Source organism: Pleurodeles waltl, chromosome 8 (genome assembly GCF_031143425.1).
Source record: "Pleurodeles waltl isolate 20211129_DDA chromosome 8, aPleWal1.hap1.20221129, whole genome shotgun sequence".
NCBI lineage: Eukaryota > Metazoa > Chordata > Amphibia > Caudata > Salamandridae > Pleurodeles > Pleurodeles waltl.
The window spans coordinates 1,238,257,700-1,238,281,729 of record NC_090447.1 but is presented as its reverse complement, the minus strand read 5'-3'; the positions used below and the strand labels follow the sequence as shown (position 1 = coordinate 1,238,281,729).

Below are 24,030 nucleotides of genomic sequence, written 5' to 3'. Positions count from 1 at the left end.
AATAGAAAGAGAAAGATGGAAAACCATCTGACAGTGGGAGGAAGCAGGAACTCGCACAAGAGACATAAAGGAGCAGGGAGTGTCTGATAGTGGCTAGACAAGCCATGGCAGCCTTGGTATTCTGTGCAATGATGTTTAAGAGCAGTGGCTACTGGTTTGTGAGCAGAGCTTTGGGTACCGGCTCTCACTCCATTGCAAATTAAGAACTGGAGCATCAAATACCCAAGCCCAAGGTGTCTTAGTGAAGGAGAGTACAGAATTTACCTAGCCAGCTTGTGGAATGCAGGCTAAGATGAAGTAAATTCCATGCCCTGGCTAATGAGACTGAAAAGGCATGGTCTCCTATGCACACTTTTAGGTTGTGCCTAGGGAGCATGCATGCGCTGTCTATCAACAAGTTGTAATCTACATCTGTGGGCTTGCAACACGCCATCACACACCCATCGCTTTCACTCATTCCGTGGCCTGCCTTTTAAAATTCCTTGGGTTTCTTTGGTAAATGATTTACTTTTGTCACACCTTTTGGCTGTTTTGTTCCCGCCCTGGAGACTGACCCTGTTACATGGATTATTGCATGTTCGCCCATATTCATTTGTGTGGGCACACTACTTTTTTCTTTTGCTTTGGCTTGTTTGTTAGTTTCCTGCTCGTGTTCAGCTCTGTATCCGCAATGGTTCGTTTCAGGGCACTTGGCTCATGTCCATGAAATGCACTCAGCTGATGCCGTTTTAACACCCAGAATGTAGCCATGAATGCGTGAGTAAACAAACTTTAATTCCTGTCATGCTTTTGTAGCCCATGTGGCTTTGCACCATGATTAATGTTTCATATTATTGTTCTTTTTCAATTAACTGCTCCTTGGATTGAAACTTAAGTTTTATGTTTTTGTTTTTTAATTGCCAATGCCAAGACTCGAACCTCGCATCCCAGTTCCAAAGTCAGCAGCTATAAATTTTATGCCACATCCTTTCTCCAAGACCACTGCCATTTTTTAGGGTTGAATGTAGCAATTGTATAGCTCTTCAAACCCTGGCAGCACCGCACCCAGGATAATGTGCTGCATGGTTAAACATTTATAAGGTCCTAAAGACGAGATCTTTTGGCTATTCCAATCCTTGTTCTATATTTAGGAGGAAGCAGAAGACAGACTGAACTGGAGCAAGTACTCTTGAGGAAGCACAGAACAGAATGTGCTTTTGCCATTCTCAGCAGAAGAATGAAGGGCTTTGGGGCAAAGGGACAGAACCTTGAAGAGTCAGTGTTTTTGTTTGGGAAGACAATGTAAAGTTTTATGATGGGAGGAAATTCTAGAACATTTACCGAATAAAAATTATGCATTTGGTATATTTCTGACAATAAATGATACAGTATCTAAGGTTATACTAGGTAAATCAAACCCAAGCATCACCGTTTTTGTGGAATCATAAAACAGCACTGACAACTAGAGAGGGACCCTAAAACCCCAAACTTTCTTTAATGTTTTTTCCTCCACTACTTTTTTTTAACTGTTCCTATTTCATGGCACTCAAAATATCAGATTTAGAACATATCGGATTACAGCTCCCTGTCACTGTCTTAAATTGTATCAGCTCTATATCCTCAAATCCAAATCTATTAAAAGCATGGCATCAACGTAAATATACAAAATATTCTGAATGAATTTGATTGGCTGATAACAAACTAAAAGTTGCCAATACGACTTGGAAAGTTTAACAAAATCTCATTTCGGATCATTTATGTGAAAAGTATAACATGAATGCATTAATTATATGATTTTAGCCTCACTTATATGTTGCAACTTAATTAGCTAGATGCTATCATTATGACCATAACCAGTGCTTTAAATGGGCCGGTACCGTCCGGTACTGAGTACCGGCACTTTTTTATTTTGAGAAGGAGAGTACCTGCTCTTCTCAAGAAAAACGTAATACTTTTAATTGGAGAGTACCGGCACTTCTCAGAAACAATCAGGTACTCTGACACAGAGTACCTGCACTTCTATTTTTCCATTTCAAACACTGACCATAACTATATAATCGCTGATTAGACAGGACATTTCTTGAACTGCATTTTTCCTCAAAGGAAAGATTGTTCGAATTGTTTAGGTAAATTCTTATATAGTTTTCAGAAAAAAACACAAAACCTCTAGGATCCGAAGAACCAGCTATGAAATGGAAAAGGCACAGAGACATCCTCTTACATGGAAATATATTTTTCAGTTTTATTGTAACTCAGACCGAAGAGTGGTTCGTCTGATAGAGCAAAAACAAGAGTCAATCATATTATCTTTTGATTGTACAACACTGCGATTTTTCTTTTCTTCAACTAAGCTTCATGAGATTTACCTCGCTGGGTCTGAGAAAAGCATAAGGTATCACTTAATGAACACATACCTAGCACATTTATTGCTAATAGAAATATCATATGCCATTAAAAGAAGAATGGTGTATAATGCATTTAATTGACATAATCATTTACAAGAGAGGAAACTCATGTTGGTGCATCAGATATGTAAAACTACTACACAGGTAACTTTCAAACCTTAGAACAAATGATAACCACTTAACCTAATTTCCAATCATGTATTAACAACAAAATACGAATTTCACAGTCTGAGAAACAGGAATTATAGAACTAGAATTCAGAGTGTAGTTACTTTTTTAGTGAATTGGTAATAATTGTTTACAGTGTTTGAAGCAGATTTATGGTGGTTTTCGTGACCCAGGATATCTCCCTATAGTGTGAACGACATATGAACGTTAGATACCAATTGGAGTATGAAGATAACTGCTCGATTGCATCAGTGCTTAATTTGTAAATAAAAAGGTGCCGGTGCTCAAAGCTCTCCTCTTAAACATGGGCAGCTGCAATTAAAATTGCGAACACATAATTCTGAGGCAGCGTAATCCTGAAGCCACCTCGGGCCCCTTCAATCCATTTATAGCCACTCCCTGCCCCTTCAGCTTACTCTTACAGCTTCCTGCCTTTCCCCTTTCTGACGCTTTTTCGTGTTTCTCTTCCTCCGTCTTTCCCAAGTGTCTTTTGCTCGCAGTAAATACTTGAGACAGAAAATTAAGCGCCAGCCCTCAGAAATAAGTGCCGGTGCTCTGCACCGGACACAACAAGCACAAATTAAGCACTGGATTGCATAGATCTATAAAGAGTTCAAGGCATACCCCGAGGTCATGATGTGAACCACAGATCCTACCTGCTTCTGATTTGAACCTATGTCACTGCTAGCTTATATATGTGCAGTTAAGAGTTCATACCCAATTTGAAACTGAGGTAGAAGATACCTAAGTAAGAATTTACTTATGGATTTATTTAATACAAATATGTTAGACACTTAATTCAAGGATGTCAATTCATCAAAGTGTAGTGGAAGGGACATCACATGCCTTTTGACTCTCACTCACACACACATGCTTACACATACACACACATTCACACGTATGTACACTCCGTCTCACCTAAACTCACTCTCATTTGCATGCATGCACGCAACATATATTTCAAAGCATTTTTTACTTACCTCAGCTGTCAGAGAAGGTAATATTCTTGCTAATGGTACTCCATTTTTATTATAAAAAATTGACTCAAAACAATGAGAGTGGAGTCCCAACTAACGTCTATAAGGACAAGCTGCAGCTGTGTTCCAGCCACTGATTTTGCCTCCTCTGAGGCAAGGGGTCAGAAAGGCAATGCCAGAAGTCACAAGGGGCAAGCCAAGGGTTGCAGTTCCGACCCCTGGTCACCCCTAAATCATGTCCATGGGGACATTTACTAAATATGAAACAAAGCAGCACAGCAACCAAAATTGCTTGGCTGAGGTGCATCAAAGGGAGAATGTGAGAACTGGGGTTGTTGGTTGACTTGGTTGTGAGCCCTGGTCAATCAGCAACCAACATCCTTGTCTGGGTGAGGCACAAGCCAACCCTACATTAACCTGTGCTCAATCCTCTGGCAGCTTGGCACAGAGCAGTCATGCTTCTCTTAGATGCAATGTATAAAGCATTTGAGCAACTCTTCAAAGAGTAAATAAGTGAAACCACGACACAAAAAGGATCTTGCACCAAGTTAGAAACATGTAACTTTCTATGATAAAGAAAACAAGCCTAAAATGACAAAAATCCAATTAGCAGAACTGGAAATACAATTTTTTTAAAGATGTGAGTAAAAATAGCACCAAAAAACACAAAGCACCAACTATGGGTATCTGTCGCGCCGGAGTGGGGCAAAGTCACAAGTTCAGGCCAACCGCAATGGAGCATGGGCCAGCTACAGGGGCCGAGTTAGGCCTGATGCATGAGGTACCTTAAATCCTGGTTTGCAGAGCATTATGAATCTCCACGTTGAAAATGTGTCGTACAGCTGAAGCGATGCATTTGTTCTGAGATGTGGCAAGGCTGCGATTCGAGGAGCTGCGTCATCATCAAGGATCATATTGACAGGGCTTGTGATGCAAAGTCTGTTTTCAATGATGAGGTGCAAAGTGCGGGTGATGCATCGGTTCTGAAGGGCTGCGAGGCTGAGATATGGAATCCAGCGTCATCACCGAGGCTGCTGTCGATGAGGGATGCAAGAGCTGCTGCCAAGGATGCATCACACAGTGGCTGCTCCAAAGGCATTGTGGGTTGTGGCGGCAAAGCGGGACTTTGCAGTAGGTCCAATTCACGCAGGAGCAAAGATGCCTCATTTCTACTCGGGGTTGCTCCGTGCAGCAGAGGAGATGCGTCAATTCCGCTGAATCCACAAAGGCTGACAGAGCACCTTAAGGCTACTTCTAAGGATCCAGGACTGAAGTAAGGCCACTTGGCAGGAGAGACTCATTGGTGTCAGATTCCAGGTGCAGGTGCAAGGTTGCTGGAAGTCTGTTGTGTCCCTGAGGCTTCAAATCAAGAGGCCAACCCTTGGAACACTCTGGGTTCAAGTGACATAGGTCCAGTTCTCCACATCCAGGCAAGAGAGCAGCAAGCAGCAGGCCAGCACAGCAGGGCAGCAGTTACTTCAGAGCAACAGTCCAGCAGCTTTGCAGTCCTTGAAGCAGCAGAACAGTCCTTCTTCCTGACAGAGTGTCCACAGGCCCAGTTGTGTCTTTGAAGTGAGGAGAAGCTTCTAGAGGCATGCCTTTGAAGTGCACAGATGCCCTGCCTTCCTGTTCCTTGCTCCAGACTAACTACAGGGGGTATGCAGCCCTTTGTGCAGAAACAGAACACAGCCTATTTAAGGGTAAGTGGGACTGGGCCCGGCTCCTTCCTCCCATCTTGCCAGTGATGGCCTATTCAGTCACACCTAAGAGCCCCATTGTGTGTGGCTACCTAGGAGAAATACACAAGGCTCACATGTCACCCACACCTAGTCATGTACCCAGAGACAGGCTGAAGGCACCAAGAAAATGCATAAAAAATGGGGGCGATAAAAGGGATCCCCAGAGGGGCCCATCCTCCTACTTGCCTATAACTTGAAAAAAGGAAAGCCCTACTGCGTATTTCATACTAAACCTCCTACAGGTGGGAAAATCACACAGCTTTTATTGTATAACCCCCACCCACCAAGGATACCACTTGGTGGCATACTTCATCATGGGGTTCCTCCTGTTCTGCTACAGAACAGGGTGTGCTACTAGCGGTGAAAGACACAGCGGCACTAAATGTTGAATACCAAATGATGGTTAAATAGGAGTTGAAGGGGTTGGTATTGGGTAAGTGAAAAATACCTGCCTGGTAGGAATGTTATGGTTTAACTCCCTGATTCCACTCCTAATTAAGGGTAGTACAATGATTGCAAGGTGTAGCGATTTCACACATTCTGCTTGCTTAAATAAACATAAACACCTACTTGGTGGAGTGTTCTTTCATACCTGTAATAAACAATGGGAGAATTATTCTGCCATGAACAGTGGCACAATATTGTGACACCTCATACACTGGAATAAGTATGGGACGCTGGTCATAACTGCATTAGGAAAACACCTAAAGGTGATTAAAGTTCATGTAGGCTAAATGCAATATTTCATACAGTGTGTTCATTGAGCACTTGTACTTAAACTAGTGATACTTCCTGTGATTAGACACTCAGTGATTAGACACTCAGTAGCAACACACACTTGACATAACAATATATGCCAGACATTACACATACTGAAGGACTGTTAAATAAATATAAAAATCATGGATTATGCTCAATAGATCCTCCGTTGGCAAGGCCTGCCTGTAGTCACACTTACTCCAAGGTCTTGTCTCGGCTTAATAACCTACTGCCACATCACCACGGCAGCGCTGGGTTCTGGGGGTTGGCGGAGGTGCTACACCAATCCAATTAAATGTAATGGATGGTAATTGCTAAAAACAAAAACAATTACCATCCTATTTAAATTATGCCAAACGCAGTCTCTGCTTCAGCCTGCCTAGTCCGTTCTGCACAACGGATGTCAGGCAGTTTTAATTAGACACATAAGCTAGTGCGCATGTGTCTGTTGTCAGCAGTGAAAGTTAAACAGTAAGGGCTGACAAGCTGTCAGCCCGATTCTGCAATAATTGGGGTCCTCTGGGAGTGCCCACAAATGACGCTTAAAAGCGTCACATTCTGAAGCAGCCTTGGGCATGTACAGTATCAGCCCTGTACTCAGGGGGCTGCTTGTCCATCACCAGCTACCTTTTACACTCCTACCTTTTTACCCTGTGATGACTTGGAGTGGGAGGAGTTGAGATGGTCAAGCGCTCTAAACAGCTATACTTCACATGCTTCTGCGACTTGTGTATTCTGTTTTGAGCTTTCGAGCACAGGCAATTTCAGGAACTGCAGCTGGGTCTCATTGGAAGCACCGTGGACTTTTCCTGTGCAGTGCCTCCGTCAACTGCAAGACCATAAAATAGCACTAATGAAGTGAGTGATCTCATCTCACCTTGCTGTTGTGCTTCACTTTCCCTTCCTTTAACCTGTTCCTATCTTCCTTCTTCCTTTTCCCTACTGTCTTGGCCTGTCGTCACTCTCTCCTTTTCCCACTATTTTCTCTCCTATGTCCTTCCCTGTAATAGAAGCAGCAGAGACAATCCAGGATTTTTAATTCCAATGGTTTAAATTAAATGCTTCAATTTTAAAGTGCCATGCATTCAGTGAGTCTCCTGAGCTGTGAAACCAAAGCTGGGCAAATAGCTAATCAAGCTTCCTGCCAAGGTGTCTGCTTACTTGAAAGAAATGCGAATGTGCACTATGAGCTAATCTGCGAACATAAAGGGTAATCTACAAATTGAAAGGATGCTCAGGAGACCCTTTAATTGATCGAATTACTGAAAGGTTTGTGATGGCAAAGATGTATTCTTTTTGAGCTGTAGTGCAAAGAGTTAACAATTGAGATGTGAAGTGTGTGCTTTTAATTGTAATTGTATTTATATAGTGTTGTTTACTGCCCTTGGTGAGGTGTTGAAGGAGACAGTCATGCAAAACACATTGCATTAAGTACACTCTCTGTATTACTGAAATCTATATTTTGTAAGCACTATTTTATCCTAAAACCTTTTTCATATTTTATAGCACTCCAGCTTTTACTGTGTGTAGAATACATGTCACGTTTGTGATGGAATAACCCTTCCACTAAATTCTAAAGGCCCTAAGTGATTTGCCCAGAATCACATGCTATTCATGCTGAGATTTAAACCTGGTTCCACACTTCCTAAGTCAGCAGCTCTGGCATTAACACTACATCCTCCACACAGAGGGAGGGTGGCAGTGTGAAGCCAGTATAAGAACTCTATTTTTCCCCATTTGTTACAGAAATATTGTTGAAAACTGCACCAAAGTACATCAATTTTCAAACCTTTTCTCAGAGCAGAACCCCTTCGAAACCTCACCCCATAAACATTGGCCAAGCTTGCACTACAATTCATTCACTGGTTTTGCGCCCCACCACTTTCAAATTCCACCAGTCGTCACTGCACCAGGGTCTAAATGTGAGACAAAGAGAAGAAAAGAAGAAAGAAAACTAGACTACACAGGCACAGCGGAAGCTGTTGAAATACACATTATCACTAAAAGGACAGCCAGGGGAGATTTTTAGACCGGCAAGTGACCACTCCAATTCACTTGCACATGCAATTTCACTCCAAACGTCGATCTGTACCCAGCAGTGACCGTACACGTATTACCGTCTTGACATTCATGTTTTAGGTCTGAGGCTTTTTTGGTGGTAATTCTCCCACCCTTTTAATTATATTGTTTGTTATAATCCTGGTGTTAATTACACATTGTACCCCTTGGAAATAATATTCATCTGTTATTACCCACAATGTATAGTGGTTTACCCGAATCAATGGGCTATCTGCCAATGTTATATGAAACTCTGATGGAGTGTGAATCATCATACCTATAGCGTGATATTAATTATTTGTGTTTTGTTAATTTATCCATTTGAGGATGACTGTGTATGAGCATACTTTTTAGGGAATAATAGGTTCACACAAATCCATTTTGGACTACAAGTCCCATGATATGGTTTTGGATGCAATTAGGCACACTTAGATGGGTTGAGACATTGTGCCTGGCAATCAATGGCTCACACTTTCTTTGTTTTTTGGACTACATGTTCCATAATTCTGTGAAGGTGCACCGTGTTTGGGCATTACCTGTGCATCTCATTCTCTACAAATGGCCTTCTCCTCCTCCCTGCTGGTGTCCTCGAGCCTGGTGCATGGCTGGATGCGACTGGGTCCTTGCTGAAGGTATGTGCCTAGCACTCTTTGCGTGTGTGTTAGATATGATTAGGGAATGGGACCACTAGCCAATTTGTCCTGCTTTCCACACTCTTGTTTCCCTTCTTGGAAGTTGGGGAGCACAAACGCTAGTTGGGAACCCCATTCACCCTCCTCATCGCTGCAGCTTGGAACGCAACTATCTCTTTGGTGCTCCTTGTTGTATTTTGGATGATTAGACCTCGGCGCTTTCGTCTCCCCTGTGTTATGTATACATAGGTCGTCACTGAGGCAGTGGCGTAGCGGGGGGGGGTGCAGGGGGGGCCGGCCGCACCGGGCGCAACATCTGTGGGGGGCGCGCTCGCACTCGCGAGTGCTAAAATCCACGGGTTAGGGGGCGCAAATTACTTGCCTTGCCCCGGGTGCTGACAACCCACGCTACGCCACTGCACTGAGGTGTGTGTCACAGCATTGCCGCTTGTTTCGTTTGCTCACAACTAGTAAACAGTCATGGCTGGCGTGTGATTGTAAGCTACAACTCAGACATTAAAACAGGAGTGTTTGTATATAGATACCCTAAAGTTTAACAGCACTTTGTATGTATGTTTTGTTGTTTTCTTTTATGTTCTAACTTAGGCACACACATTTATTACACATTTGTCGCATGCAGCTTACCTCTTGTGTGGTCTGTTTTCTTGTATGTTCTAACTTAAGCACACAAATGTATGACACATCTGGCCCATGCAGCTTACCTCTTATGTGCTCTGGAGATAGGGGCGGGATTCATGGCACCAAAATCCTCAAGGCCATTCTTTACTGTTATCTGCGAGTAGCAAAACAGTGTGTATGCTTCCCTTCTTTGTTTGAAAATTATCTGTAGTACATCTCTATAACCTTTTAATTGTTGCTATGCCAGAAGCTGTTGCCTTCCCAAAAAGTGTGTCACTCACCCTCTGAATACAGGACATGGAGACCACTAAGGACCTGATATCAAATGTGACAGATATCCCATCCACCATCCGGCCTACACTCACTTGCATGTGGTTTTCTGTGGTTCATCAAATTCTGGGTAAACGGTAGCACTATGTTTTGAAAGTGCCACGACTTTTCCTAACCTAACTGTTATTGTATCTTTACAGGTTGTATCTTAGTGGATCCGCTGTTGAACCACATCGTGGGCCTCTTTAGGTTTTGTACGTGCTTGTTGTTTTTCGGAGCAGGAGCAATCAAGTGGCCCTGGCGAATGCAAATACACCTCGTGTGAGAGTACATCGGGCAGAAACATGGAGACCTATACTTAATGACATATGGCAGCAGGAGCAATTTTTCCGCAGTGCCCGTTTTTTCTTCTTTTAATCCTGACCTCGGGACTCACCAATGAAGCTGATACTTTGTCCTGGAGTTCGTTTTACTTCACTACACTTCACTTCTTCACACTTTACACACCCTGTAAGCCTCTCTACCAATCAGGTCGCCATATGGCATCTATCTCTGTCTCAAAACGTTCAAAGAGCTCCTCCCTCTTAGAGAGAGTTCTAGCCCGCACCGTGACTGGGTATCATGGAGTCAGGAGATTCCCTGGGATGAAGCATGCCACCTACTGTAGGTGAGGGAATTTGTCCTAAAGAAGGCACATTTCTATACAGTTCGGTAAATATTTTTCTTTCCTCTTCTTTCTTTCTAAGCAATGTCTATTGAAAGACCCAGATTGTTTCCTTTGTGACTGATGCACGTGGACACCTACCGGTCTATAAATCTCCCCTAGCCCTCCTTTTAGTGATAATGTGATGAACATTGGACTGCCCTCCGCCAACAAGCACATGGTTGCACCATAGTTTCAGGGTGTATTCTTTATGTCCAGTACAAAAACTATGCCTACTGCTTTTCACACAAGGCAGCACACTTATAAAGTTTGAAAGGTATGGAGAAATTAAAAAGTTTCTCTACCGTTATGCCCGCCTCATGGAGGAGTTGGCTTTTGTTGGACATTCCTCTATACAATTGTTAGTATATAAGGATTTCAATCAAAACCAATTGGTGGTTGCTTTGGAAAGCCGTGTATCGGCCACAGAATGCGCCCTCCATGCAAAGCAGTGCAAAGTAGTTCATATTGTTACTTTGCATTATTTTAATCAACTTGCCAGAGCAAATCCTGATGTGCAGTGGAAAGTAAATACCGCCATAATGCTTCTTGATTCCACCAGATACAGGGGTAAAATATAAGATAGTGTGTGGCTGTATGTAATGAGGATAAAAACTCTATTCATTTCAGAGTTGGGAATGTTGCTGATTTCGCTGTAATCATAGCTATCTCCTTATACATTTGGACGACTTTTAATAATTGTATTAATGTTAATTACTGTACATATTAAAGTTTCAATATTGACTGCATCCTAAAAAGAAAATAATTCATTTGAAACATTTGGGTGTTTTTCTACTTGCAACTGGTCCAATTCAATTGGATTTTTCTTTTTCGGCTGCTCCCAAATACAAACAAACCATGCACATCTAACATGCCCTTGCTTTTTCTACTCTTATGATTTGTGTTTGCTTTTATAGGATAAATAAGTATGCCAAAGCCGATTTACTAAGATGAGTCAATATTGCAGTTTTCAATAAATTTCTTCTTTGTAATTGACATAGGTGGTTATACTCTACTATATATAGCTACCTCTGGGAACTGGCAAATTTAGGTTCCTTCAAGTTTCTAACCTGAGGACTATTTTTAGGTAGATGCACACATATGCAGAAGCAAAATGTAGTCACTTAGAGAAGTGGGGATACCCATTTTCAGTTACTTTGTGTTGTGGTAGGAGGAATCACAATTTGAGTGGCATTTGAGAAGGCCAATGGACAAAGACAGTTGATTAAAAGCCTTTCTGTATGTGTGAGAAATGGGTTCTGCCTCATGTAATTACCCTGTATATTTCTCCTTTCGGACTACCTGGTTTATGGACATTTGCTATCAGTGAGTCTCACAACCTCAGTTTCACTCACTGTAAATCCTGCTGAAATGCATTGAGAGTGTTAACTCCCTGGGTCCACTTATTAGGATATGGTATGCAGCTACAAAGCTAGGTTAAGAGCCGCTGGACTGGTTACACATGAGCACATGTGTGGGCTGAGCATGTGGGACTACCATCTAACTCAGCCTGATATCTGTGCACAGGTAGCCCGTCTCAAGAGGGGGCCTTCAGTATTCATGCTGACCTGGAGAAAGTGTGCTAACTTTATTATGCATTATGAGATTCATCTGCACTAAAGTACAGCTCCAAAAAAGGTAGGCCTAGAAACTAGTGTGACACATTGGTCATTTGGAAAAATGGACCCCAAGAGCAGATTCAGAGTCACTTTTGTCAAATTCCACACCTTACACTTGAGGATTTGTCATATTTCTCATACTCAACTTCTAATTCGATTTAAGGCTTTTATTCTGTCTTCTGGGCCAAGTTAATTACTCTGTTGGCTAGCTGGAGAATCAAAGTCCTCCTCATACAACAGGGCTATTTGCCAGTGCTTGGGCCTGGAATGGGGACTACACCTGCAAGAGATATTTACTTTTTACACTGCACTTGAACTGGGAGGGCTCAGCCCCACAGAAACCAAAGAGGACAGACAGACGTCTGGAGCCGATAAACAAAAAGGGCTCCCCCTTTGAGGTTTTGGAGGGAATGGATGAGTCAGCTGTGGCAGTTATGGACAGAGCTTAGGCTCCCAGAGAAGATATTTCATTAGACCACTTACAGTCGCCATCTTGAACTGCCCCAAAATGCTGTGTAGAAGGGTTGGGATAGGGTAGAGTGGTGATGTGCCACCCTAGAACTGAACAGTCAGGTCTGGCTTTAGGAACATTCCACCACTACGTATAGTCCCATGACATGGGAGAGACCTGAGAGAACACTCTGCACCTGGGGGAAGTGACGCTGGAGGAATGCCCAGCTGGAAGATGGAAGACACCTGACCCCACAGTAACGATGGACTCAAAGATTTCTGATTACAGTTGGCACCCAGGCACCAGGACTGGTTTTTCCAAGGCCAGTGGTTCAGGCTCCCTTACACCCTCCAGGGAAGGGTACAGGGTTTGACCTGCTGTGGATGAGGCAGGGGAGGATTGGTTTTGCAGGAGTGGGATCTCCAGAAAGAGGGGTCCAATGAGTTCAACTGACCCAGGTGCTCTACAAGTGTCCAAATGACACCAAGGGACATGGGGGGTACAGGCAGGGGGAGACTCCTTCTAATTGTTGCTCCTGAGGAAGGCTCTGGGCCCAGGAGAATTGCAGGTGCATAGTCAAGAGGCATGATCTGTGTCAGGAGAGAGAGCGGCAAAACAAGCATTGTAAATTTGGGAGACCAAGGAGAACTGAAGAAACCACTCTATGTTTCCCATACAGTGAATCCTTACAGGTATTATTCAATGTCATTGTAAACGAGTACAATCCTTAATAGTCTTAATTGCATTGCACTTTATTTACCATGACACATTTCTGTGTTAATTAATGTGATGATACATGACAAAGTCTGTACACCAGTCTTTGATAGCTATACCCCATTATATTTTGTCTAGTGTCTGTGGAGAGTATATGTGCTCTTATGGTTCAGAGCTTGCTAGGGGTGTGAACTGTTAGGATTGTGTCATCCGAGGTATTTGCACCTACCATCATGTATAGATTTATCAATTAAAGTGCAGCATTAAGTAGTGTGTTTGTGATATTTCTTCAAAATTTAAATCACTGACTAAGCAATGATTTATTAGATGTTGTTTGTTGTGTGCCTGCGGGCTGGGGTACTAGACCACACCACCTACTCTGAGTAGACCTTGGACTGTTCTGCCTCGATACCGTGAGAGAATCAAGTGCTACAATGGGGAACTGGGTTCCCAGGAGAAGGAAAGTTGTAGAATTATTACTTGTGTAGAACCTACATTCTTCTCAACTAATAACCCCCTTTCCAAAACAGCATCTAAGGCTGAAAGAGAGTTCCACCTTTCAAAAGAAGTACTTTTACATTTCACAATAACATGGACTAATTGGCGATTAATGAGGTTAGCTTTTCAGACATGGTGTGCTCGCAGAGACTCATCTGAATCTGCCTGTCTTATTAACTTGGCCTAATTGGTACAACCACAGTCTTCTAAAGATTGTCTACAGGATAAATTGCTAACCTGATGAACCCCCAAATGCCCTTTTTTTGGTACCTGCTTCAGGCGCACTTTACTGAATCAATTAAATAAGGTACCAGTGGCGGAATCTCAAGACCACAATAGTTTTTTGGCAGATAAAATACGTCCCACATTGTATTGCTTTGTTTATTCTTTGTCTGCTTTTAATTAACCATGCAGGCTTTACAACACATGCACCTATACCAGGCAAACTTTTCCAACTAATATGGCTTTAAGATGCATGCCTTTTGCAACAAAAATGTATGTATTTTGAAGGTAATTATCTATCTATCTATCTATCTATCTATCTATCTATCTATCTATCTATCTATCTATCTATCTATGTATCTATCTATCTATTTATCTATCTATGGATGGGTGGGTGTAGGTTTTTGCATATTTTTAGGGTCTAGGGTGGGCGTTTTGTTGGGTGGCATGGGTATTTTTAGGGTTTAGGGTGAGTGTTTCGGTGGCAAGGGTAATGTTAGAGTTTAGGGTGGGTGTGGGTTTTTGGGTGCCAATAGCATCATTTTAAGGGTGGTTTTAGGGGTTTAGGTTAATAAGGTAAAAAAAAAAAAATATTTATATAAAAACTAGAGGTTACATGGAAGGCAATAGAACCATAGAAAAAGACTTAAAAAACCAAAAGTTACTGAGACGGTATGGTTAGGCTCACATTTTAAACATACAAAACCATAGAAATTCACCTGTTAAAGTAACTATGACTCATGCCTTAAGGTAACTATAACTTGCACCCCCACCATGTGATTTCATCTGTTTCCCTGCACGCATATTTGCATTGCAGGGAAACAGGTGAAAACTTCTGCTGTTTGATAGCTCTTACTTGCAGAAAGTGAATTATTTGCTCTGACTTGGCGGGAGCTTGCAAAGCTCCCTACAATCAAATCAAACAGCTATGTCCCGGGGCTTGGCACCCTAGGACATAGCAGGAGCTGGCCCTCCGGGGTGGTGGTCCTCGGGGTCATGTATGGCTCTACGAGGGGGACCACATGGCCCTCCTCGGATGTAAAATAGCCCGGGGGAAGTGGTGGTGGTCCCTGGGGCTTTGCTTCCCTGCATTGCATTTGATCAGCTTCCCAGGAGAGTGGTGGTCCCTGGGGCTACGGGAGGCCATGCAGCCCCCCGCATTTACTTTGATGGGGGCAGCAGGGGATCCGGATAGCCCTGCTACATTTACTTAAATGAAAGCCCTGGGGAGGAGGCAATCCCTGGGGTTGTGGGGCAGCCGCCTTCATCAATTTACTTTGATGCCCTGGTGAGCTGGCAGGTCCCTGGGGCAGCGGATGGGCCGGGTGGTCCCTCACATCTATTTAGTTTAAAGCCCCAGGAAGGTGGTGGTCCCCGTGGCTGCAGGTGGGCCGAGTGCCCCCCCATTGATTTAAATTAATGCCCTGGGGAGGTAGCGGTCCAAGGGGCTGTGGAGGGTTATCAGTCAGCCTCCCGCATTGAAAATTGAAATGTTCTCATGGCCTGGCCCAACCATGAGCTTCACTGAAACAAGTTTGTGCCTGCACTTGTTTTTTTAATAATTTTCTGCGGATCCATGGACCCACAGTGACTAACGCCAAAAAGTTTTATAAATATGCTTTTTTTTTCTTCTGGGTGGGTGAGGGGGTCTGGGACCTCAGCATGAGAGCTAAGGGGTCAGGGTGTCCCTAACCTGGGCCCTTTTCTTATTTTTAATCTATTTTTTCTGGGACTCAGCCGGAGCTGAGTCCCAGCATCGCTGCCAACACTTCCTTACTGAAGTGCTGGCAGCCAATCAGATTTCAGCACGAGATCTAGAGGGTTTGCGGAGTCTTCGTTTCCCTATATATGCAAATTTAGATTTTCTTTAATTTCTCAAAAACTACTGAATGGATTTACACCAGATGACAAAAAAGTTGTTTTTTGGACCAAGAGCAACCTTTGGGGCCACATTAGGCATAGTTCCATCCAGTGGTTTGGGCCTTATCCGTGTTCAAAATCCCTATGGTAAAATTAATGGGGGGGGGGAAGCATATTGGGACCCCCCCTTTTTCAGCAGGGGAGGATTCAGCAAATGGCACCAAAGTTATTAACAAAACCAAAAATGCTTTTTCTGTAGAAAATAGATTGCCACTAGGGAACATATATATATATATATATATATATATATATATATATATATATATATATATATATATCTCTCTCTCTCTCTCTCTCTCTCTCTCTCTCTCTCTCTCTCTCTCTCTCTCTCTCTCTCTCTCTCTCTCTCTCTCTCTCTCTCTCTCTCTCTCTCTCTCTCTCTCTCTCTCTCTCTCTCTCTCTCTCTCTCTCTCTCTCTCTCTCTCTCTCTCTCTCTATATATATATATATATATATATATATATATATAGTATGTAAGTGCGTATATATTGTATGTAAGTGCCTGTAAAATTTGTGCCATGCATATGCCTTTACCATGCATGCCTTTAAAGCAAAAATGTAACTATTTTACAGGTAAGTATATATATATATATATATATATATATGCAAAAAACAAAGGAGAACTCTGGGAAGTTCCCAATTTTAGGTGGAGAGCTGCTCTAGTAAGAAGCACCCTGCAACACCAGCGACACTCTAGATTTGCTCACCTCAAATGTCTGCTTATCTAGCAAAGTCTTTAAGCATAGGATCAGCACAGTGCTATCCTCGCCGAGCTAGATAGTGACAAAGTCTTTTGCCATTTGCATAATTTATGCGTCGCTCTATCCCTGAAAGGGTTTTGGTTTGACTTATACTGGGTGCTCCCTTGTGTCTGGACAAAGCTATACTCCTCTGAAGAGCTCTAATGAGAGCGAAACACATGTCAGGGGTTGCTTTACTCATTCCAGGTTGGCTTGGATGGTATTTGACCAGTCCAAAGCTGTAATACTGTGCCTGGAGTGGTAAATGGCTTTTGTCATTTTACAGCTCGGCAAGGATGACACTATGTCAATCCTATGCTTAAAGATTTTGTTGTACAAATGGCAAAAGACTTTGTCACTATCTAGCTCGGCGAGGATAGCACTGTGCTGATCCTATGCTTAAAGACTTTGCTAGATAAGCAGACATTTGAGGTGAGCAAATCTAGAGTGTCGCTGGTGTTGCAGGGTGCTTCTTACTAGAGCAGCTCTCCACCTAAAATTGGGAACTTCCCAGAGTTCTCCTTTGTTTTTTGCATAATTTATGCGTCGCTCTATCCCTGAAAGGGTTTTGGTTTGACTTATACTGGGTGCTCCCTTGTGTCTGGACAAAGCTATACTCCTCTGAAGAGCTCTAATGAGAGCGAAACACGTGTCAGGGGTTGCTTTACTCATTCCAGGTTGGCTTGGATGGTATTTGACCAGTCCAAAGCTGTAATACTGTGCCTGGAGTGGTAAATGGCTTTTGTCATTTTACAGCTCGGCAAGGATGACACTATGTCAATCCTATGCTTAAAGATTTTGCTGTACAAATGGCAAAAGACTTTGTCACTATCTAGCTCGGCGAGGATAGCACTGTGCTGATCCTATGCTTAAAGACTTTGCTAGATAAGCAGACATTTGAGGTGAGCAAATCTAGAGTGTCGCTGGTGTTGCAGGGTGCTTTTTACTAGAGCAGCTCTCCACCTAAAATTGGGAACTTCCCAGAGTTCTCCTTTGTTTTTTGCATAATTTATGCGTCGCTCTATCCCTGATAGGGTTTTGGTTTGACTTATACTGGGTGCTCCCTTGTGTCTGGACAAAGCTATACTCCTCTGAAGAGCTCTAATGAGAGCGAAACACGTGTCAGGGGTTGCTTTACTCATTCCAGGTTGGCTTGGATGGTATTTGACCAGTCCAAAGCTGTAATACTGTGCCTGGAGTGGTAAATGGCTTTTGTCATTTTATAGCTCGGCAAGGATGACACTATGTCAATCCTATGCTTAAAGATTTTGCTGTACAAATGGCAAAAGACTTTGTCACTATCTAGCTCGGCGAGGATAGCACTGTGCTGATCCTATGCTTAAAGACTTTGCTAGATAAGCAGACATTTGAGGTGAGCAAATCTAGAGTGTCGCTGGTGTTGCAGGGTGCTTCTTACTAGAGCAGCTCTCCACCTAAAATTGGGAACTTCCCAGAGTTCTCCTTTGTTTTTTGCATAATTTATGCGTCGCTCTATCCCTGAAAGGGTTTTGGTTTGACTTATACTGGGTGCTCCCTTGTGTCTGGACAAAGCTATACTCCTCTGAAGAGCTCTAATGAGAGCGAAACACGTGTCAGGGGTTGCTTTACTCATTCCAGGTTGGCTTGGATGGTATTTGACCAGTCCAAAGCTGTAATACTGTGCCTGGAGTGGTAAATGGCTTTTGTCATTTTACAGCTCGGCAAGGATGACACTATGTCAATCCTATGCTTAAAGATTTTGCTGTACAAATGGCAAAAGACTTTGTCACTATCTAGCTCGGCGAGGATAGCACTGTGCTGATCCTATGCTTAAAGACTTTGCTAGATAAGCAGACATTTGAGGTGAGCAAATCTAGAGTGTCGCTGGTGTTGCAGGGTGCTTCTTACTAGAGCAGCTCTCCACCTAAAATTGGGAACTTCCCAGAGTTCTCCTTTGTTTTTTGCATAATTTATGCGTCGCTCTATCCCTGAAAGGGTTTTGGTTTGACTTATACTGGGTGCTCCCTTGTGTCTGGACAAAGCTATACTCCTCTGAAGAGCTCTAATGAGAGCGAAACACGTGTCAGGGGTTGCTTTACTCATTCCAGGTTGGCTTGGATGGTATTTGACCAGTCCAAAGCTGTAATACTGTGCCTGGAGTGGTAAATGGCTTTTGTCATTTTACAGCTCGGCAAGGATGACACTATGTCAATCCTATGCTTAAAGATTTTGCTGTACAAATGGCAAAAGACTTTGTCACTATCTAGCTCGGCGAGGATAGCACTGTGCTGATCCTATGCTTAAAGACTTTGCTAGATAAGCAGACATTTGAGGTGAGCAAATCTAGAGTGTCGCTGGTGTTGCAGGGTGCTTCTTACTAGAGCAGCTCTCCACCTAAAATTGGGAACTTCCCAGAGTTCTCCTTTGTTTTTTGCATAATTTATGCGTCGCTCTATCCCTGAAAGGGTTTTGGTTTGACTTATACTGGGTGCTCCCTTCTGTCTGGACAAAGCTATACTCCTCTGAAGAGCTCTAATGAGAGCGAAACACGTGTCAGGGGTTGCTTTACTCATTCCAGGTTGGCTTGGATGGTATTTGACCAGTCCAAAGCTGTAATACTGTGCCTGGAGTGGTAAATGGCTTTTGTCATTTTACAGCTCGGCAAGGATGACACTATGTCAATCCTATGCTTAAAGATTTTGCTGTACAAATGGCAAAAGACTTTGTCACTATCTAGCTCGGCGAGGATAGCACTGTGCTGATCCTATGCTTAAAGACTTTGCTAGATAAGCAGACATTTGAGGTGAGCAAATCTAGAGTGTCGCTGGTGTTGCAGGGTGCTTCTTACTAGAGCAGCTCTCCACCTAAAATTGGGAACTTCCCAGAGTTCTCCTTTGTTTTTTGCATAATTTATGCGTCGCTCTATCCCTGAAAGGGTTTTGGTTTGACTTATACTGGGTGCTCCCTTGTGTCTGGACAAAGCTATACTCCTCTGAAGAGCTCTAATGAGAGCGAAACACGTGTCAGGGGTTGCTTTACTCATTCCAGGTTGGCTTGGATGGTATTTGACCAGTCCAAAGCTGTAATACTGTGCCTGGAGTGGTAAATGGCTTTTGTCATTTTACAGCTCGGCAAGGATGACACTATGTCAATCCTATGCTTAAAGATTTTGCTGTACAAATGGCAAAAGACTTTGTCACTATCTAGCTCGGCGAGGATAGCACTGTGCTGATCCTATGCTTAAAGACTTTGCTAGATAAGCAGACATTTGAGGTGAGCAAATCTAGAGTGTCGCTGGTGTTGCAGGGTGCTTCTTACTAGAGCAGCTCTCCACCTAAAATTGGGAACTTCCCAGAGTTCTCCTTTGTTTTTTGCATAATTTATGCGTCGCTCTATCCCTGAAAGGGTTTTGTTTTGATAGATATATATATATATATATATATATATATATATACATACGTGTATATATATATATATATGTGTGTGTGTGTATATATATATATATATATCTACAGGGTTTCTACTTACCTTTAAAATACTTACATTTTCGTCATGGTAAAGGCATGCATGGTAAAGTCCTATTTGTTTAATGCTCTGTACAGCTCAGCTACGGCTGGCTATATGGCTATTAGAACATTCCGCCCCTAGAGGGCAGAATGTTCTAATTAGTGAAACAAAGACCTCACAGAGCCTGAGGGGGCTGAGACCCCCTTGGGCCCCCTGAGGCCTTTGTTCGCAGCAACAGCTGTGAAAGACAAACACTGGAATGTTGGAGCTCTGGGCTTCTACCAACCATTAGAAGCCCAGAGCTACTCCATTGTCTTCAATGGAGTGCTCATCATTCCAATGTTCTAATATAGAATAATGCACTGTTTCATCCATGGATATTATAGCCTTATAGACCGGCAGAGCAGGCTATGCCATGCATTAAAGGCCTGCTCCAGCGTTAACGGTCCAAGCTAAAGGCGTAATGCCGGTATAGTCCAGCTATGGAGGGCTATGAGGCTACCAGAACATTCTGCCACTAGATAGCAGAATGCTCTAATGAATAAAACAAAGGTCTCACGGATCCCGAGGGGACTGAAATCCCTTTGAAGGGCTCCATGGGGCCTTTGTTCACTGCAACAGCTGTGTTGGAATGTTGGAGCTCCGGGCCTCTACCCGCCATTAGAAGCCAGAAGCACTCCATTGTTTTCAAGGGGGCTACCAACAGTCCAGTGTTGTAATATGATATAGAGGCCCATATTTATACTTTTTGACGCTAAACTGCGCTAACGCAGTTTAGCGTCAAAAAATTTTGCGCCGTCTAACGCCATTCTGAAGCGCCATGCGGGCGCCGTATTTATGGAATGGCGTTAGACGGCGCAATCAGACCGGCGCTGCCTGGTGTGCGTGGAAAAAAACCACGTAGACCAGGCAGCTCCGGCGTTGGGAAAAAATGACGTTAGGGCGTCTTAAAATGGCGCAAGTCAGGTTGATGCTAAAAAATCGTCGTAACTCGACTTGCGCCATTTTGTTTCGACGCCCATCCCCCATCAACATGACTCCTATCATTGTAAAGATAGGAGTCATGCCCCCTTGCCCAATGGCCATGCCCAGGGGACTTCTGTCCCCTGGGCATGGTCATTGGGCATAGTGGCATGTAGGGGGGCACAAATCAGGCCCCCCTATGCCACAAAAAAAAAAAAAAAAAAACTTACCTGGACTTACCTTAATGTCCATGGGATGGGTCCCTCCGTCCTTGGGTGTCCTCCTGGGGTGGGCAAGGGTGGCAGGGGGGGTCCCTGGGGGCAGGGGAGGGCACCTCTGGGCTCATTTTGAGCCCACTTGTCCCTTAACGCCATGCCTGACCCAGGCGTTAAAAAGCGGCGCAAAAGCGCCGTTTTTGGCCACGCCCACTCCCGGGCGTCATTTTTGCCCGGGAGTATAAATACCACGTAAAGGCCTGGGAGTCATTTTTTAAGACGGGAACGCCTCCCTTGCATATCATTAACGCAAGGAAGGGGTTCACGCTAAAAAATGACGCAGATTCCGGGAACTTTGGCGCTAGACGCGTCTAACGCCATAGTATAAATATGGCGTTAGTTGGCGTTAGTTTAGCGTCGAATTTGCGTCGAAAAAAACGACGCAAATTCGGCGCAACCAGAGTATAAATACGGCCCAGAGTGTGGCTGCCAACTGATGAGCCAATGTTAAGCTGTAAGTTACATGCTGTTATCAGGTGTAGTCAATGGGATGAGAGCTCTGACAGCCACCTCTCTAGAGGCACTGTCCTTTGTTAGTCCTCAGGGTGCTCTTGTTAATTGTCTTCTTGATCATCTGATGTGACATCAAAAACAAACGGGCTCAGAAAGTTCTGAGCAGGGTTGGACCACCCTGTAGGGCAATCTGGCAAAACCCAAAGGGATGATCTGTTTATTTCCCTGAGATCATTTCCTGCAGCAAGCACAAATATATGTTGTTCTCCTTAAAATGCAAACTGCTTATACAACGTGCCTTTACAATTTCAAAACGTTGGCACTTTTTAATCTATTTGATTCACTAATGGGGCCACTTTTATTTTGGTGCCGGCATTTTTTCTTTCCAAGTCACAGCAGAGCAATGCAGAGGTAACTTCATTAGAATTAATAATGAAAACGTCTTCAGGAAAAATAAGCCTGCTCCCTAGCTTTGCTTGACATTTAGTATCTCTACTGTGGTAAATCTAGGTTAGCATTTCTTATCCGTTTGACTTTTGAGGAAGCCCAAATATTAACTGCTAGCAAACTGAATCTGCGGCCTAAGCAATTTTTTATATTTAAACCTCATACTGTACAAATACAAAAATTCTGAAATATGTCATTAAAACATACAAAAATCGAAATGTTATTTTAATAGGAAACATGGAGCTCTTTAAAAAATGTGGCTTTATTTCTAACAGGCAAAGTAATATTCTAGGCTTTAGCATTTCACTCTGCATTTTAGCTCCTCATGCACGCTCTCTTTTTGTCTGTGCCAACCGGTGCATTATTTGTGTTCACCAAAGATTTTATTTGATGCACTTGTGCTTCTGGTATGAATAGAGAAGATCCTAACCTAACTTTTAGCCTTCAGTTTCAAATTCCTTCACATCTACAGAAATGTTTAAAATGTATCATTTTACATTTTGGCTTTCTATGTATATATATTTTATTATAAGCTAATATTAACTTTTTCCTTAACAGTTATGGACCACCAGAATAGGCGTTGCAGACAACCAGGGGTCTGAAGACATCAGATTTAGAATCACTGCTTTAGAGTGAGGAATCATTATAAATGGAAAAATTAGGTCCGCTTTATCGTTGGCCCTTTTTCACTATTTGCCTTGCAACTTCTGCAAGCAATTGTTTTGGACAGCAACTAATATTGTCATGCTAAATTTGTGAAGGTCTATATGATACTGGTCACATCATGCCCTTTACCGAACTACAGCAAGCATATTATCTCACTTGAGGGCAGTTCCTCACACATGCAGCACTGACCAGAGCAGTGGCACTTACATGTGTGGAAGGCCAGAAGGAGCCGCCGTCAGATGCAGATGTTGTGTTCATTAGGAAATGGGAGACATTGAGCCACCATACTAAAAACATTGAGGGCCATATTTATACTCTGGTTGCGCCGAATTTGCGTCGTTTTTTTCGACGCAAATTCGACGCAGAACTAACGCCAACTAACGCCATATTTATACTCTGGCGTTAGACGCTTCGGGCGCCAAAGTGCCCGGAGTGTGCGTCATTTTTTAGCGTGAACCCCTTCCTTGCGTTAATGATATGCAAGGGAGGCGTTCCCGTCTTAAAAAATGACTCCCAGGCCTTTACGTGGTATTTATACTCCCGGGCAAAAGAGACGCCCGGGAGTGGGCGTGGCCAAAAACGGCGCATTTGCGCCGCTTTTTAACGCCTGGGTCAGGGATGGCGTTAAGGGACAAGTGGGCTCAAAATGAGCCCAGAGTGCCCTCCCCTGCCCCCAGGGACCCCCCCTGCCACCCTTGCCCACCCCAGGAGGACACCCAAGGACGGAGGGACCCATCCCATGGACATTAAGGTAAGTTCTGGTAAGTATTTTTTTTTTTAATTTTTGTGGCATAGGGGGGCCTGATTTGTGCCCCCCTACATGCCACTATGCCCAATGACCATGCCCAGGGGACATAAGTCCCCTGGGCATGGCCATTGGGCAAGGGGGCATGACTCCTATCTTTACAATGATAGGAGTCATGTTGATGGGGGATGGGCGTCGAAAAAAAATGGCGCAAGTCGGGTTAAGACGATTTTTTAGCGTCAACCGGACTTGCGCCATTTTAAGACGCCCTAACGTCATTTTTTCCCAACGCCGGCGCTGCCTGGTCTACGTGGTTTTTTTCCACGCACACCAGGCAGCGCCGGTCTGATTGCGCCGTCTAACGCCATTCCATAAATACGGCGCCCGCATGGCGCTTCAGAATGGCGTTAGACGGCGCAAAATATTTTGACGCTAAACTGCGTTAGCGCAGTTTAGCGTCAAAAAGTATAAATATGGGCCTGACTTCTCTGAGAGCTAAATG

The 24,030-nt window shown here is 43.5% G+C and overlaps 1 protein-coding gene across 4 annotated transcripts in view; it reads right to left on the bottom strand.

Moving 5' to 3' along the window:
• Positions 1-24,030, bottom strand: part of DCLK1 (doublecortin like kinase 1) — a 1,081,753-nt gene that overhangs the window by 105,909 nt on the left and 951,814 nt on the right. The window lies entirely within an intron of this gene.